This window comes from Neovison vison, chromosome 6 (assembly GCF_020171115.1).
Source record: "Neovison vison isolate M4711 chromosome 6, ASM_NN_V1, whole genome shotgun sequence".
Taxonomy (NCBI): domain Eukaryota; kingdom Metazoa; phylum Chordata; class Mammalia; order Carnivora; family Mustelidae; genus Neogale; species Neogale vison.
In genome coordinates, this window is record NC_058096.1 from 86,549,878 (window position 1) to 86,568,257 (window position 18,380).

Below are 18,380 nucleotides of genomic sequence, written 5' to 3' on the forward strand. Positions count from 1 at the left end.
GTAGAAAATGTTGTGTTTTGGTTTTTTTTTGGAAAGTGTTTTTAATTTTTATTAGTCTCTTTTGATATCTATGGTGGGGAGAAAAAGGAAAAAGAGATTAGGTTAATCCACTGTATTTAAAAATCTGGTTTTGAAAATGCTCTGGAAATGGTTAGAAGCCTTAAGGCTTTTTCCTATTTTGTCATTTATTAGCTGTGTTCCATTAGGCAAGTCAAAACATCTTTCTGAATTTTTGTCCTCACATACAATGATAATAGTTTCTGATTTACAGGGTGGTTGTAAAAATCAAGTGAGATGTTTGTGAAAGTACTCCATAACTGGTAATGCATACAAAGTCAGGGAGTGGGTCTCTAGTGGTGAGGCCCACAGGTCTGCATTTTGTCCTGACCTTGGTAGCATTTTTGTCCATCTGAATTAAATCATAGAAATTATGCATGATCAGATTTGCAGACAAGCTCAAATTATGAGGTGAAGTTATAAAAGACTTAGCAGATTACAGAGTTCCAAGTATGGTAAAACTTTTGGGGGAAGTATAAAACCTCATTCTTCAATTCAAAAAGCTAACTGTCCAAGGATCAGATGGGGGGGAAATGTGGTTGATGATCAGTTCAAGTAAAAAAGACTAAACAATTTAATTTGACTTCAAGTTCATTATGAGCCATTAGTGTTGTAAAATGTTGGGCAATAAATAAGTGATCTAATTGTTTCAGTCCCTTTGGGCTATTATAAAAGAATACCACAAACTCGGTAACTTGTAAGCAATAGTAATTTATTTCTTGCAGTTCTGGAGACTAAGAAGTCATTCCGGTGAAGACCCTCTTCCTGGTTCATAGCTGGCACCTTCTACTGTGTCCTTGTGTGGTGGAAGGGGCAAGAGATCTCTCTGTAGCCCTTTTATAGGAACACTAATCCCATTCATGAGGGGCTCTATCCTCATCATCTAAGCACCTCCTGATGACCTCCCACTTCCTTCTATGATCACTTCGGAGGTTCAGGTTCAACATGGATTTGGGGAGAATAGATTCAAACCACAGTGCCAGTATCCTTATATATTTATAGGAGTACGGTGCCACAGATGACAAAAGGGGGCTACAGCCCTTGGCTTTGATTAGGATCCTTCTTCCAGCTGCAAAAAGCAGTTACTCCAGCAGTTGAGCTCATCTGAAGGAAGCTAAATAGAGAAAAGTCTGGAAGATTTTTAAGGGCAATGTTGAGAGAAGATTTGAGGAGAAAGACGTGTGTCTTGGAGGTCTTAAAAGATCTGAAAGGTTTTAAATGGTGTTACAGGCAGTCCTGGAGGTGAAGTTTTGGAATTTCTTGTTTTCAGAGGTGAATCTCAGGGAAAACTTATTATAAGAGCTATCTAAAGGGAAAGTGATTACCTAGTTGAAGTAGTGATATTTCCATTAGGGAAACTGTTGAAGCAGAGACTGGACCACATCTTCTGAGGATTATTACCAATCATCAGGAAGATTTTAAGAAGAAATTACTAAGATTTCATCAAATGTGAGATCCTATTTGTATAATAGAATTCAATATCCCACTGGAGAATGATTCACTTCATTAAATATTTTTGGTCTGTGATAAAAGTGTGGATTTTGAAAATGGCAAGCCAGAGTTTGCTACTGTGTGATATCCAGGATATCATTTAACCTCTGGGAACATCGGTTAGGTTGTCAGTAACACAGATATGATTATTTCTGTGTTGCTGTGAAGATGATATAGCATAACATTGGTAAAGGATGCTTAATGGTGCCTGGTCTTAGTAAGGGCTCAGAGAGAGTAACTTTTATTACAGTTAATAATTATTCCTCTTATTTTCTACATGCATTTTATTTCCTCTGTGAAATTCCTTCCAGGTGACTCCATTGAACCCTTCAGAGACATATGATGTAAGTGGGTAAAATGGTGACTTCTGTGAGTCTAGGAGGAAGAATTCACTCTGAGGGTCATAGGGGTCCCATATCATCTCTCCTGTGTTTGCGGCCAATGTTTGTTTTCTCCTAAATGGAGGAAACCTGTGGAACAACTCCTTTGTCCTAAATTATAACCTGATTTTCCTGCCCATCAAAACCAGAACTAGGCCAACCTGATTGATTTTTTTTTCTTTGTTGAAAAATTGAGGCAATAAAACACCTTATTAAAAATTTAAGGACCAAGATCTCCCTTGTGGAGTAGAGAACATATCTTCAGCCTTGAGGAATGAAAAGAGTTGGTAACTGAAGAATTAGGGTCACTTATGTCTTCTTTTAGGCCTAGTTTTTCCATCAATAGAGTGATTCTAAGCTACTTTTATTTAAAACTGACTTCCCAGTTGTTGAGTTAGTAAGAGAGCAGCAGTTTACTATTCTTAGGAGAAGACGAAAGCCATGAGACTCCACCATGGTTGGGAGAGAGACCATGTGTATTCTGTTTGCCAGAACAGAGGGAAGCAGTGAGGATGCTGGGATTCCATATGTTGGTCACAGGCTGGCGTTTGGTCTCATTCAGAAGGTAATAAGGAGTTGCCTGTGAAGAGGCGCTATGATAATTCTGACCAAAGGTCTCACACAAAAAGAGGATTATTCAATTTTCAAAAAAAATGAAGAGGATGTTATAACACTTTCAGGGCTAGATAAGACTCAACTTCAAATAACTTTTTTTTCACTTTTCTTTCTTCTGCATCAGTGAACATCTATTGATGCGTAAGGGGCCTGACATTTTATGAGGTATGAGTGTGTTCCAGAATGGGGTTGGGCTGGTATTTGGGCTGTCTAAACGGGAGGTCTGGGTGTGAGAGCTGTAGAGGTTATTATCACTCCAAAAAATTTGCTTTGGACATACCATCTTGAGCTTGTTTTCCTCCTTTCTTTTTCTAGTCTGTTTAATTTTCTTGTTCAATATCCTACTTATATTAATTCCCAAATTCTCTTTTTAATCTTTTCAGAGAGCTTGAATTCAAAATGATAACTTTGGCTTGGAATTCCTAATTGACATCCTTTGATCTTACAATGCAGCTGAAAGGGCAGGAATGCAATATTTGAATAGCAAACTGTCCCCCAGGAAACTGCCATTCTGTATTGGTAATAATAGCAGAGAGTATTTATTGAACAACTTATGTCCCAGAACTTTGCTAACTGCTTTACATTATAGTTTACCTTATGTAGTTCACTTAATAACACTATGGTGGAGGCACTATTTCTGTAACCATTTCACAAATGAGGAAACTGAGACATTGGGGAATTTATTTTATTTTATTTTATTTTTTAAAAGATTATTTGAGAGAGTGAGAGAGAGAACTCAAGCGGGGGCAGGGGAGGACAGAAAGAGAGGAAGAGAAGCAGACTCCCTGCTGAGGTGGAGCCCAAGGCAGGGCTTGATCCCAGGACCCTGAGATTATGACCTGAGGCAAAATCACTGGACACTCAACTGACTGAGCCACCCAGGTGCCCCTGACATTGGGAAATTTCAAAGCTGACCCAAAATCTCACAACTAATGTAGAGTACACAACTCTTAACAACTCTGGGGGACTGCCTATCTATGCAAAGAGCTTTGGTCTTAACTTGGCAAATCATTAATGTACCCACCCATCCATCCAATCAAATATTCATCACACAGGTTGGGGGGGATCTGCTTGAGATTCTCTCCCTCCCTTTCCCTCTGACCCCACCCCAGGCTCTTTGCTCTTGCTCTCTCTGAAATAAATAAATAAGTCCTTAATTAAAAAAAAGAAAATGAAAAAAAAAAAAAAAAAAAGAAAATGTTCTAGAGATGTAAATGATGACTAAGACTGACAGGTCACTCTCTTCTAGCACTTTCCAGAGAGGAGAAAGGACAGTTAGGCTAGCATCCCCACACAGTGTGATAAGTACTATGACAGGAAAGCATATGGAAGGAGGTGCTAACCCAGTCTGGAAGGAGGTGTCAGGACAGGCAGGTCAAAAAGTTCTTATCCTCATCACTCTGTGCTTCAGCTATTTTGTTGCAAAAGGCATATAATGTAACTTCTACAAAGAAAGGTCTTTGGGTTTTGTTTTTTTTTTTTTTTTTTAAAGATTTTTATTTTTTTTGTCAGAGAGAGAGAGCACAAGTAGGCAGAGTGGCAGGCAGAGGCAGAGAGAGAAGCAGGTTCCCTGCTGAGCAAGGAGCCAGATGTGGGACTTGCTCCCAGGAGCCTGGGATCATGACCTGAGCTGAAGGCAGACACTTAACTGACTGAGCCACTCAGGCATCCCAAAAAAAGATCTTTGAAACAAGGTCTTCCTCTCTGTTATTCCCCCAGCACCCAGGGTACTGCTCAATTAATATCTGTAGAATAAATAAATTAGAATTCTAATATACCAAAATAACCCCCATTATAACAGGGAGTCTTTTGACTTATTTCTAACTGGACTCTGACCATGCTTAAATGCTTCTCCTCTAAGCCTGAAATAAATGCTCTTTTTTTGACTTTAAAACATCAAGTCCCTGCTCCCTTTTAAGCCATTTTCTAAAAGCTCTATTCCAGGCGAGCTGCCACACCCATTGTCTTTTCCTCGAACGTTTTGTCCTCAGGTGTCTTTTAAAACGGGAGCCTTGAGTAGAGATTCTGGGACAGTCCAGGAAAGTGGAGACTCTGGTTGCTTCCCCTCTCCCCACGTTTTTCAAATGATCTGTGGGAGTCCATGCTCTGTTCTCTAGTTCTGAAAGCTCTGTTCTCCCTTCACCTTTCCAAAATGACCTGGAAATTTTTCTTCCCCTCATCCTCCCCCCAACCCCAACTCTTCAAAAAGATGTTAACTTCGGGAAAGCAGTTCTTAATTATTTACCACACTGTCCTCTGGCAGACTACAAGAATCCAGGGCAAAGAAAGAGAAAAGGGAAAAGAAAACCGAAACCCCAGGCTAATGATTTCCCTCAACAAGAATTTTTGTTATCATAAGGTGGTGTTTTATTTGGATTATAGTTCTCTGGAGCAGGTATTAAGCTATGTCTTCCTTGTGCCTGTGTTAAGACTAGTATTTTCCTTAATGAAGGAGCAGCAAAGCCAAGGTAACAAAATAATGCTAATGGGAAGGGGAAACCAAGACTCCCAAGGGGAAGAGTTCACTTGGAGCTGGTAATCTTCATGGTCCAACTCAGAGACATGTAGCCAGGTTTCTACGTCATCTTTACATTATCTAATTACGCAATTTTACTTCCTTGCATGATGCCACAGTTTAAAACTGTACCTCATTCCCTTCTCTGCTTAATTCTTTCTCCAGAGCCCTTATCTCTTATCATACACTGTAAATCACTTACTATAATCATAATTACTTTTTAATCATTTTTTAAATGGCTGATGTCCCCTCTAGAATTGAAGCTCCTGGAAGGAGCTTATTTTTTTACTCATTCGGGGCCTAGAGTTGTTCTGGCACAAGATAGGTGCACAAGAAATATCTGTTGGATAAATGAATTATTAATCCTGATCAAAGCAATATTAATAAGTAATAACTGTGATCAAGTTTTTTTACATGTATTTAATCTATAGACAACTGGTTGGATCTTTGATATTTTTTTGTGTAAATCTTCTAATTGGATGAAATATGACAATAGGACCTGTACGAAAGCTCTGATGGTCAAAAGCCACATGGAACCCATCTTCATCACCATGGCATACTCTTCTAAACATATACATGGAATGATAAGGCTGTGCTGATGAGAATAGAAAATCTTGAGTTTTCCCGATGCAGGCAGACTTACTTGAATCCCTAAGGCTAAGGGTATGGTTTGGCTCAGTGTACTCGTTAACTATTTCTAGCAACAAGTTTAGCTGCTGCTTACCAGCCCCATGGAACTCAGAGACTCACTAACTTTATATCCTTATTTTTGGACAAAGCACTATCATCCAGTTCCCTGGTTCTTGGTATAAGATCAGGCAGTTTATGAGAACTCAGAACATAAAGGTGACTAGAAGAATATATAAATTATTTGAGAGCTTCTCTTGTATTTGAGATGTCACATCACAGGAAATGCTCTCCAGCAGTGACATGTCAGTGTATTCTGAAACCAGAGTGGCTGCTCCAGCTCTTCCTGTCCCCCCAAGACTCCTACTTTGGGGGCCAATCTGGGGGAGTGAAACTGGGCTAATCTGTGTGGCAAAGTTCGCTCTGGGATTTAAGTAACCTCCTTCTCTCCCTCAGTGTGACCTCTTTCAACAACTGGCCTGAAGAACTGATAAGGAACTAGAGTTATCTAGTAATGGGAGGAAAAACCCACCTCATTGGGCTTAAATTAATATAGCAAATTGGTTAGTCCAAAAAGGTTGGACATTTATAAGCCAATTCTCTGTAAGACTACACTAGTGACATTTGACTACTTTCCTATTTTTATTTATATATATGTATATATATATATTTTTCTTTTTTTGAGAGAGAGAGAGAGTTCATGCCGGGGGCAGGAGGGGTGGTATTGAGGGGGTCAGAGGAAGAGAGAGAATGTTAAGCAGACTCCATGCCCAGCACAAGCCCAACTCAGGGCTTGATCTCACGACCCTGAGATCATGACCCTGAAATCATGACCTGAGCCGAAATCAAGAGTTGGGATCTTTCACTGACTGAGCCACATAGGTGCCGCTACATTTGACTTATTTCTAAACAGAGGAAGACTTGGGTGAGTGTGTAAACATGTGCACATCACAGAGCTGTGTAACACCTGAGCCACTCTTGATTATTTCATATATTTCAGTGTGGTCCTTGGGAAAAAGCTTCATGTAGGGACACCTGGATGGTTCAGTCAGTTAGGCATATGCCTTTGGGTCAGATCATGGTCCCACGGTTCTGGGATTAAGTCCTGTGTCAGGCTCCTTGCTCGGCAGAGAGCCTGCTTCTCCCTCTGCCTGCTGTTTGTCCTGCTTGTGCTCTCTCTCTCTCTCTTTCTCTCTGACAAATCAATAAATAAAATTTTAGAAAAAAAAAAGCCTCATGTAAGCCATTGGTTTAGTGGTATATGGGAATTCATGAACTCCCAAGTTCTAAATCCATCTGTGTTTTGAGTATCTTCGCCAATTTATTTTGAAAAACCAGCTTTATTGAGATATAATTTAGCCATTTAAAGTACACAGTTCAATGGTCTTTAGTATACTCACAGTGATATAAACATCACCAATTTTAGACCATTTTCATCACCCCAATAAGACCCGTGTATCCTTTAGCAATCACTCCCCATTCCTCCCCAACTCCGCTCTTTCTGTCTCTATAGGTTTGCCTGTTATAGATCTGTTGTATACATGGAATCACATAGTATATGGCCCTCTCCCATTTAGCATAATCTGCTCAAGGTTCATCCATGCTGTAGCAAGTATCAGTATTCATTCCTTTTTGTTGCTAAATACCATTCCATTTTTCCATTCTGTATCACATTTTATCAGTAAGTGACCATTTATCAGTAAGTGACCATTTTGATTGTTTTCACTTTTTGGCTATGATGAGTAGTGCTGCTCTGAACCTTGGTGTACCATTCCTACATTCGTGTACATGGACGTACATTCTCATTCTCTTGGATATATAGCTAGACGTGGGATGGCTGGGTTATGTGCTAACTCTGTGTTAAAATTTGTTTTTCAAAGATGTATCTATTTATTTGAGAGAGAGAGAGAGGGAGAAAGAGAGAGTTTGTGTGAGCAGACAAAGGGGCAGAGGTCGAAGGAGAGAGTCTCAAGGAGACTCCTTGCTGAGCTTGGAGACTGATGGGCTCCTGAGATCGTGACCTGAGCTGAAATCGAGTTGGATGCTTAACTGACTAAGCTACCAAGGTGCCCCTGCCCCAGTAACTCACCAATTTATATTCCTACAGCCAATGTATGATGGTCCCAATTACTCTACCTCCTTTCCAACAAGTGTTAATTATCTGTCTTTTTTTTTTTTTTATGGCCATTTTGGTTGGTGTGAAATGGTACCTTATGCTTTTGATCTTCATTTCCTTAATGACTAATAATAGTAAGTACTTTTTCATGTGTTGATTGGCCATTTGTACATCTTCTTTGGAGCACTGTCTCTTTCATTCCCTTGCCCATTTTTGTATGGCTTATTTGTCTTTTGGATGTTGAATTTTTCTTCATATGCCTTAAGAATGGGGGTATTGGAAGAAGAGCCTGAGACCTCTTGCCTGCTCATGCCTAGAAGAAAGCTTCTACAACACAAAGTGGGTGATAAGATGCCAGTAGCCTGCTTTTCCCAGGGTTCTACCATAACCTTAGACTGGGATCTAAGTTGAGAGGGAGCCCTGTGTTCTTGAGGGCAGCCACCTGGGATGGAGCACCATCTGCTAGCTGGAGGGCGGCAGGGAAGTGGGTTGTGGTTGGAATGCCTCACACTCTTATTGTTCTTACTGAATTGCAGTAGTTTGTCTTAAATAAGGTTTTCTTCATTTGTTGTATTTCCTCAGAACAATTTCCAGAGACTAGCTAGTTTATCTATAATTTTTGCCAGTGGTTGTTTTGCTACGAAAGTGGGTTCATGGAGCTCCTTACACAATCATTCTGGAAGTTGAGTTCCATTTGGATAATTTGTAATGCAAATGTTGCTTCTTATATACTTGATATATATACTTATATACTTGGTAAAATAGCTTATGCTGACATAGTAAATAGAGAATTACGAAGGACAGTTTTTACAAAAGTAAATTTTGTAAATTTACAAACAGTGGATTAGGAAAACTGATTGTAGTTGAGGCCTGGTTAACTTTTCACTTTATATCCAGTCAAATTCTAGAATGCTCATGCATTTAGTTTGACAAACTATTCTTAATTTGTTGTTATTAAGTGGCTGAATAGAAATATATGAATATTGAGGGTGACAGTGCATTTCGTATGAGAGCTTATTATTGCTCTAGTAATCTATGTACAAAGCCATCAAAGCCATTGGAAGTTATCAAAATGATGCCTGTTTTTGAAAGCATAGGAATAATTAAAATATGCATACTAAGTTACTAAAACCTCATTAGTTTTATGTATTGATCTAAAAAGTTCACAGGCAAAAATGACCATATATTTCTTAATTAATTCAAAAGAATGATCACACTACTATGTCTTTTAGAAAAACAACTTTCCCAATTTCCCTGATGAATTTATTTGTAGTTTTAGGGTTAAGATTTACATTTAACAATTCTTCAAATTCTTTATTGAATCAGGGGCTGAACTCATCTATATTAATTGCCAACCAGTTGAATGTCACTTTAGTTGACACAGACATAGAACTTCTGCTCATATCTAAAACCCTCTTCTTTCCATTCCTCACAACCCCACTCCCATGGCAAAGTTAACTATTCCTTTCTCCTGGGGTTTAGAAGTCTGGTTACTTCTGAATGATCACGTAAGCATCTTTGAGAATATACACACTGCTTAATAATAGCAAGAAAATGTTAAAATTGGAAGTTCTTCACTTTTTGGGTAGTTGTCTTGTGTGTATTATCGCCTAAAGTAGCTTTAGGGGCAAAAAGTATTATATAAGAACACAACACTAGAATATTTAAGAATGAAACCGAGCACCTCCCAAAGATATTTTCCTGAATAGTTACTGAACTACACAAAGATAAATACGAAAGTAATTCACAAAGTAATTTTCTCTTCTTTGGCTGGGAAAGTTTCGGTAATAAAGTTTGGCTTCTGTTGAGTGAAACCTCTTAGTTTCTAACTACGTTAGAAAGGCAACTATGTTACTAAGACAAATGGAAAAACCCATTCAATTCTTAAAATTTTAATGCAGTTAAATAATAAACGGATAAATTGCATTAAAGCTAGAATTAATTTCTCCCCGGTAGAGATAGGAATTCTATCCTACTAAAGCTACTTCAGCGTTCAAGCATATATTTTGGAAGATGCTTACCTCCCGGTTGGGTTGGGTGTATCTCCCTGCGGCTTAGGTGAGCGCCCAAGCTTTGGCTCCTCCCCAGCTGCTGCGAGCTTCCCACTGCGCCGGGCGCCTCAGAGCCTCCTGGAGTTAGGTGTTCGGCCCCGCCCTCTGCACTATTGCTAAAACTCCAATTCTGCCAGACCGATTCCGGTGATTAATTATTGACAAAAGGAAAACACTCCCACGCAAACTTGTGTCCAACCGCACTGCTCCCAGCGATTCCTTCCAGAAGAGAATGCCTGCTGCACCACTCCCCTCCCCCCCTTGCTCTACGGTCCCAACTTCCCACACGCTGCCACTCTCTGTCCTGGGCGATCGGGCTCGTCCTCGGAGGAATGCAGCCCAGCGACTTCTACATTTTTAAATTTGGTTTTCTGCAGCTCGTTAGCACTTCTCCACGGACCAGCCTCTCAAGAGGGGGCGCTTTCCGGATGCAGGGGAAGTCAGGGCTCTGAGAGCAACGGAGGAGGCTAAGGCGTCGCTGTCACCTCCGGCTGCTGCAGTAAAACCCCGAGCCGCGGCGGGGATGGGGAGGAGGGGAGAGGGAGGTGTCCTCCCCCTCTCTTGGGCTGGGAGCCCCGACACTACCAGAGGGGCACGTCCTTTGGTAGTGGTGGTGGGGGCGAGCAGATGAACGGGAGGCGCGAGGTGGGCGCTTCGGGGCTTTAGCCGGAGCCAGCGTTAACCCGACCAGGAGAAGCCTGCGCCCCGCATCCATCCATCTGCAGACTCGGGCAAGGGGGCGAAGCTCGGCGGATGCTGAGCAGGACTGCGGTGCGAAACTCGGCAGCAGGCTGCGAAGTGAGCCCAGGGCTCCGGGCCGGGGCGGCAGTCGGCCGAGCAGGCATCCACCTGCATTTGTTTGTCAAAAATCGAAGAAAGTAAACCCATTGAGCGCCGGCAGCTAATTCTGCTGCCTTTGAACGCGCAAGAACGCCTCTCCCCGCCCCGCTCCCTCCATCCTGCCACCTTCCCTCCGCCCCTTGGCTGGGAGGTTAATCGTTGAAAAACTGGGCTCCCCCCGGGGAAGCAGATGGAAGGATCGTGCCCGGGGAACTTGTGTGTGCTCACTCACAAGTGAAGAGAGTTAATTCGGGCCCGGACTGCGGCAGGAACGCAAACCGGGGAACCCGAGCTGGGAGGCGGCTCGGCGGCGCAGACACGCGCGGCGCAGGCTCCCGCCGATCCGGGGCCGGCGTGCCCAGCGCTCGCGCTCCGCTCTCAGCGATCTTCCCGAGGAGGCGCGGGACCGCGAAGAGCATCTTCCCTGGAAGCCCGCATCCAGAACCCCAGCAATCCCTTCCCTCCCGAGGGCAGGGTGCTTAGGTTTAACGCGGCGGCTGCGGGCTGCGAGCGCAGAGGCCCGGCATCTCCGCCACCGAGCCTCGGCCCCAGCCCCGGGGGCGTCGGGGGCCCAGAGCCTCTTCCGATTAACGAGCGTTTGGGCCACAACTGCCTGTCAACCCCCACCGCCGAGGGAGGAGGCACTGCACAGGCTCGGCCAGGGCTGGTCGTGCGGAAGCGCGAATTTGAGCTGCGGGCAGGTTTCGGCTCATTTGCCCAACACTCTTCCAGCAGGTTCCAAGCCGCGGGTGCCACGAAGAGGAAGACTTCCGTTATTGCGAGGGATGTTCTGCACGCAGGAGGGACTGTGTCCCCAAAGGAAGCTGGCGGTGGTTGGGTGTCAGGGAAGGGACCCGCCGGGAACTGAAGCCGGTAGTGGCCAGATTTTACATCCTTATGTTTTCCTTCCCTGGGACTGTATCTAAATACTGGCATCCACTGCTAGTATTTTTTATTTCATTATCACTTTGTGTTGTTTCACATCCTTATCTCGCTGCTTCTCCTGACAAACCTTGTAATTTCGGCAGAGCAAGTAGGACCACACCATTGAGGTGTGGAAATAGATGAGGAAATAGAAAACCTGAAAAGCGACTCGCCCAGGGTCGCCAAGCCCGTTGTGTGGCAGGGCCAGTACCATTGCACTCCTGTTTTAGGTCTCCTTCCTCATTATCTAGTTTCCTTACTAGATCTTGACAATCGCCAGGTGATTGTACATTTGTGCAAGTACAGAAACAGGCCTTACTTCTCCCTGCCCAAGTTTTGTGAAACGGGTAGGAGACCTTGCAATTACTTCAACTGGAGGTGGGGAGAAACTGGTACATTTGGCAGAAGCATCCAGACTATTAAAAAAGATCTTGAATGATTTATGTGTAATATAACCACACACAGATAAAAGATACGTGGGTTTTTTCATTCCCAGTGGAAAATAGTTGTTTTTTTTTCTATCTAAACAAAGAAGAAACTTAACTAGATCATAAAATAAAGATCACATTTTTAAAAGATAGTGATCAGATGGACCACATCATCTATTGAAGCACAATGAGGATAAAATTAATCAAAACAATTAAAAAGAAAAATTCCTTCTCATTGATCTACAACTGGAAATTTAAAAATGCTTTAAATCTAGATTAAAGAGAAGAACAAATGAGAAATTACAAAATCTTTAGAAACAAGAAAAAAAATCCTACATAACAATATGAGAATATAGAAAAGCAGAAATCATAAACCTTAAATGTATTTGTTGCAAAATAACATACAAACCAAGAAAGTTAGAAAAAATTGCAAAAGAATTATATTAACTAGTGTAAAGACTAAAGCAGAAATTAATGAAATAGAAAAGTAAAAATCCAGGAGAATTGATCTATAAAACCAAACAAACAAACTTATTCACTGAAAAAAAATCAAGGAACAAAGACACAAGTAACATTGGGAAGGAAAGATGGTATATAACCACAAAAAAGGGGGATTTTTTTTTTCAAGTCGCAAATGATGTTCTTTCTCCATGAAGAGGATTCTCCCTTTCTGCTAACTACAAATGGTGAGATATGAAATAGTTAAGACACACCACAGCTTGTAGAAAGGGGAATAAGTTTTGGAGAGCCAGGCAAAATTGTTTAGAATACAGTAGTATGAGAATTTGAAGTAATGATAATTGTATCAACTGAACATTTTGAACAGGGCCTTTTGTTGTCATTATCATAAAGCAGCTGTTGAATGCCTAAAGAACACATGCTTGCCAGAGTAGAAATCTTTTAGAGGTAGTAAAAGTTAAAAGTAATAAAAGAGTATATTTCCTTAGGTAACCTGGAAGGTTTGGGGACAAATACTGGAAGGGAATGGGATCACTTTGTAAAGTACGAGGTTGTGTGGAATGTATCTGGAGTTCAGCATACCAGAAAGGAGAAAAGTTGTGAGAATCCACTCGGAATAGCCAGCTGTCAGTTACCAGATCTGGTATGCGTCTGCTGAGAACCGTCTTACTCCTACGGGAGCAAAATGAACAGTGTGAAATGTGAGTTTTCTCAAGCTTCCAAACTTAACCAGAATGGCACGATAGTAAAAGTTATGGACTTTGGGACAAAATACACCTGGGTTTAAATCCCAGCTTTTCTACCAACAAACTATAGTCTAAGACAAATTCTCTTGTATCTCTATACCTTAATTTTCTCATCTGTGAAGTGGGAATAATACTGACTTCATTAGGTTCTTCTGAAGGATCAAATGAACCACCGTTTACAAAGTACTCCTATAGTTCTTCATCTCCCTCCCCTTTTGCATCTCCTTTTCCCTTCCTTCCTCTGGTCTGCCTTCTCTAAACACACATCATTCAGGAACTTCTCTTCTGTATTTTGACATTTCTTCTATTTTGTTAGTGGAGCTCTATGTTCCTCCCCTTTCTTTCAGTGACTCAGCCACCTTCTCCATGACTCTTTAGCATTCAGAAATCCAAGCATCATGACTGAGCACCTTTGGAATACTTTAGAAAGACCCTCCTGAATTGAAAATTAACTCAGCCCCTCTCTTATAAAGTGCATGGCAAAAGCAGGATTGCCCACCTGCCCTTCTGTCTTTCCTTCCCCCCTTCCCTTCTTTCCTTCATTTTTAATACATTTCTGAAGTTCTTATGGGGCTGTGCTCTAGTAGCATGAGTGATGTTGCTCCAAGTCACTGATTCCAGTTTCACAGATGTGCAGATGCTTAGGCTGAAGTCTCTCATGAGAGGACCTAACCCTTAAACAGTCTCTGTTTGAATATTAAGATAAAGATCATACTAATAACCAGAGTCAGTAGTTCTAGAAATTGGAAAAGCAGTAATATTTCATTAAGGAACTAATGTTAACTAACTGTTAACAAACATGAGATGTAGCGTAATATGCACAATTCTTGCCTTTGAAAGGATACTTCTTAGCAATAAAGAGCCCCCAAAGAACAATACAGAAATCCCCAGAGCTGCTGTAAGACTAGTTTAACAAAAGACTCTCAGGAGCCTCTATTATTCTAAAGCAACCTCAAACACTGTCTTTGCACACACTATCCAGTGTGTATCTATAGCTATTTGGACAAGGCAAAGAAGACAATGGAAAGCCAATGAAATCAAGAGAAAAGAATAAAGCCCCAACTAACTCTATTAGCAATCTCTCTCTTTATCAACACTTATTCTCTTATGTATATTTTTATTTTCAGGAGGAGAGAATGTAAGAAACCCAGTAAGAGGAGTATTTAATAGCAAAACCAGAAATTTGAGATAAGTTTTATTGACTTCTTTCTGGTTTACTTTCATAATGTGCAGACTAACTCTTATTTTTAAAATTAAAAAAAAATTTTTTTCAAAGATTTACTTATTTATTTGAGACAGAGAGAATAAGCCAGCTTGAGGGGGGTGGTTTGTGGGGGTAGGCGTGGGGTGGGGAGCAGAGGGAGAGGGAAAAGGGGAGGAGGGACAGAGAGAGAGGGATAAACAGACGCCCTGCTGAGTGTGGAGCTTGACTGGGGACTGGAGCCTGAGGCAGGGCTCCAGGCGGGGTTTAATCCTAGGACCCTGAGATCATGACAGGAGCCAAAGTCAGATGTTTCACTGACTGAGCCATTTAGGCACCCCCTTAAACCTTGTTTTCATTTATTTTTTAAATTTTATTTATTTAATTTTTTAGCCTTAAAATTTTTTTTTTCTTTAAACAACTGCCAAGGCTGGAATCAGAGATAAATAGAAGACACAACAGTTTTGCTGTGGTTTGTGTTATTTGGGTTTTGGGGTTTCTCTTTTGTTTTTTGGGTATTTTTTTCTTACGAATACAAATTAAACATGAAACAACACTATTTCAAAAGATATCTAAATTAGTTGCATACTGGACATTTAAAACCTATCCCACAATTTAAATGGTAAAAACAGTACGCTTATAATTGTTCTGTGATCACCTATCAAAAGAAAAAAATTCTAATACCTTTTACTCAGTTTTTAACCATACCAGCAAGAATCAAAACTGCCAATTTTTCCAATGACCATTTCTACACACCAGAAGGTAGTCATGACTCTCAAAGAAAAAACGATTTGGATTTTTCCTGCCTTCAAAATGTTTATCCAATCTCGTGTTTCTCACAGGCTTTTGAAACACATAGAAAATAAGAACTATTCCAATGAATGAAACATACCAAATGTCAGAAATAAGCAAGACACATTCCTTTGGGGAAACGGCTTAAAAAAAAAAAAAAAAGAATTCAGTCTGTATATGCAAAAGTAAAGCAAGGAAATTCAGTCTTTTTCTCTTCTTTAAAAATCGAAATCTTTTCCTAAAATATCATTCCCCAAAACTGGAAGTGAAGGACTAAAAGGTCAGGAGAGGGAAGAGCGGGAGAGGGAGCACACATCATTTACACCAAAAGTACAATTGTATAAACTTAAGCAATTTTTCACAGACTGGGGTCAAACTCCAGGATAGCACATGCTGGTGTAAGAAATTCACCATTCTGGGGCACCTGGGTGGCTCAGTGGGTTAAGCCGCTGCCTTCGGCTCAGGTCATGATCTCAGGGTCCTGGGATCGAGTCCTGCATCGGGCTCTCTGCTCAGCAGGGAGCCTGCTTCCCTCTCTCTCTCTGCCTGCCTCTCTGCCTACTTGTGACCTCTCTCTGTCAAATAAAAAAAAAAAAAAAAAAAAAAGAAATTCACAATTCTGCAGGAGCTAGATTTGTAGCGCTGCTTGAAGATCAATGAAGAGCAATTCACTGCCTTGCAGCAATTCTCCTTCCCACTCCAGATCCTGGCTTCTGCACCAGGGAGGGCTGCTCATTCCACCACCCAGCCCACCTCGAGGGCCACCGGTGGTTATCTCCACTGCCCCTTCCCGGGCAGCTTGGGTCTTCTTCTCTTCCACATTCAGACGGACCTCACCTCTGAACATGAAGGGCCTGTTGCCAAGGACCTTCCGAATAGGCTCAGAATCATCAAACACAACAAAACCCAAACTGGGTAATTTCCCGCCACGGTTAATGTGTAGCTCCACCATGTTCCCATAAAGTTGAAAAAAATCTTTAAGCTCCAATTTGTCTACTTCATCTGGCAGATTGCCAATGAAAAGTTGGTGACCATCAGGGTGTCTCACAATTCTTTGGGGTTCAACATCACCTTGCTCACCAGCCTCATGGATTGGTATAGATCTCCTCTAGGGAGGAATTTTTATTCATCATTCTCCCACTCTTTGATCCCTCTGACGCCTCTGTGGTGGAATCCGGGATTCAGGCTTAGACTCCAGACGAGGCTGTGAAGCTGGTAGTTTAACACCATGAGATGATACCCCAGTAATTGGAACAGCTCCACTGGGTGAAATGTTCTTCCTGGTTACAGATCCCCAAGAAAATGTCCTCAAGTTTTCCTGTACTGTCTGAGGTATGTCTGTAGGTGCTGGGAAGAACTCTTCTGAGCATCCTTGGGAACAATTTTTTCTAGTGCTAGCTCAGACTTTTCTTCTTGGATTTCAGACACAGGTTCTTGCTCTGGTTCCTGTTCTGGTTCAGGTTCAGAATCTGGCTCTGGTTCAGCCACAGGTTTCTCTAACTGTTCTTCTAAGTCATTGTTGACAGTCTGATCATAGAAAGTTCCAGAATCATCAGGTACCACCTCAGGTGTCTGCTGCCTTTCTTCAGATTCCTCTACCTTTTCCTCAGATTCCTCCTGAGGCTCATTGACAAAATCATCAATGACCTCATTTTGGTATCTGAAGATATCATTGTGAACGTAGAACTTATTTGCGACAGAGCCCTCAGGAGCAAGGACAAACATCTGCATGAATCTCCTCAAAGTCTGGTTGTTCTTAGAGAGCAACCGCATCACCTGGACCACTACACCATCAGTCAGGTGGCATGAGTTCAACATGGCGAATCTTAGTGCAGCAACTGGTAAAGTTTGTGACATCACTTTCCTATGGATCGCTTTCTGTCCATAGACTGCATCTACTGGCTTTCCACTTGGATCCGATTCCCCATGGACACAAGAAGAGTTCGTCCCATAAAATCTGTATGGCATGACTGGGGCCTGGTTCAGCAGCGTGTAATACTGTCTCACAAATTCCTGCCTGACCAGCGGGGACTAGGCTTCTCCATAACCATGGCTCTGGTCAATTCAACCTGCATGGGAGAGGAACAAGCTTTGTTCCACAGCACAGCAGAAGGCAAAATCTCCTCACGAACTGAGTCCACACCTTAACCCTTATTTTTAAAAAACATTATTAGATTAGCACTACTTATTTTTATGATGACATAAAATACTCTTGGTCCCCAGAGTAGAACTCTTTGTAAAACTGAGAATTCTAAAGGTATATTAAGCTGATGTGTGCTAGTCTTTACTGAGTCACCCACTAGCTTTGCAGCAACTCTGCACCTTTGGCTAAGCCAGCTAACATCTCCAGAACCACACCATGGTACATGTACTTGCATAAATTACTGGAATATATTAATTAACTAAAAGAACCCATCTCAGTGTCCTTCTGGTTAGTATAAGGAACCTCATTAGTAATTTTTTATTTACCATTGTTTTCTCCAAATAAGCGGTAATTCTGTTTTTCTGTTAAATAGAAAACATCCCCCTCTACCAGTTATGTTGTTATAAAGAGGCACCTGATACTCTCCATTACTATCAGTTGTTGCATTTCAGTTTACCTCTATCAACATAAAATTTTGTTTTCTTTATGAACTAGAACTGTAAGGTTGAAAACAAGGTCTAGCTAGGAAAGTTGTATGGCTTGGGTCTTTGAGCACTATGTCAAACTTCAAAAGAATAATAATAACATGGATAAAGATAATAATAATGTTGATATAACTATAATTTATTCAACTATTACTACCAAGGTTTCCATACATTATCTCTTTGTCTTGTCACTAGTAGGCAGGGTGGGAGCTTTTATCTCATTTTTATAGATAGGAAACCAAGAGTCAGAGAGGTTGTAATTCTTCTAAAGTGACACAACTTTAAGAGCTGGATGTCAAAACCTGTCATTTGCCCAATACTCTGTTGGCTCACTGTAAACAATCTTTCCATGACTTTTCATACATCACTTTTCTCAAAGAAGGTGGCTGTGTTGTCCTGGTTAAGAGAACAGATACAGGAACCAGACTTCCCATATTTAAATCCATGACCACTTAACTTGTGAATGAGGACAACTTACTTAAACTTCTCCAAAATCTCAATTTCCTCATC

At 41.3% G+C, this 18,380-nt stretch overlaps 1 protein-coding gene and 2 pseudogenes across 1 annotated transcript in view; all 3 read right to left on the reverse strand.

The window, feature by feature from the left end:
* Positions 1–10,565, reverse strand: part of LOC122908663 (serine palmitoyltransferase small subunit B) — a 32,267-nt gene extending 21,702 nt beyond the window's left edge. Inside the window, exon 1 of the mRNA XM_044251720.1 lies at positions 9,823–10,565. The gene's annotated coding sequence lies outside the window, so the exon portion shown is untranslated. The remainder of the gene's footprint in view (positions 1–9,822) is intronic.
* Positions 10,434–11,830, reverse strand: LOC122910093 (annotated as a pseudogene).
* Positions 11,831–15,835: 4,005 nt separating this feature from the next.
* On the reverse strand, positions 15,836–17,293 carry LOC122910464 (annotated as a pseudogene).
* Positions 17,294–18,380: the final 1,087 nt, after the last annotated feature.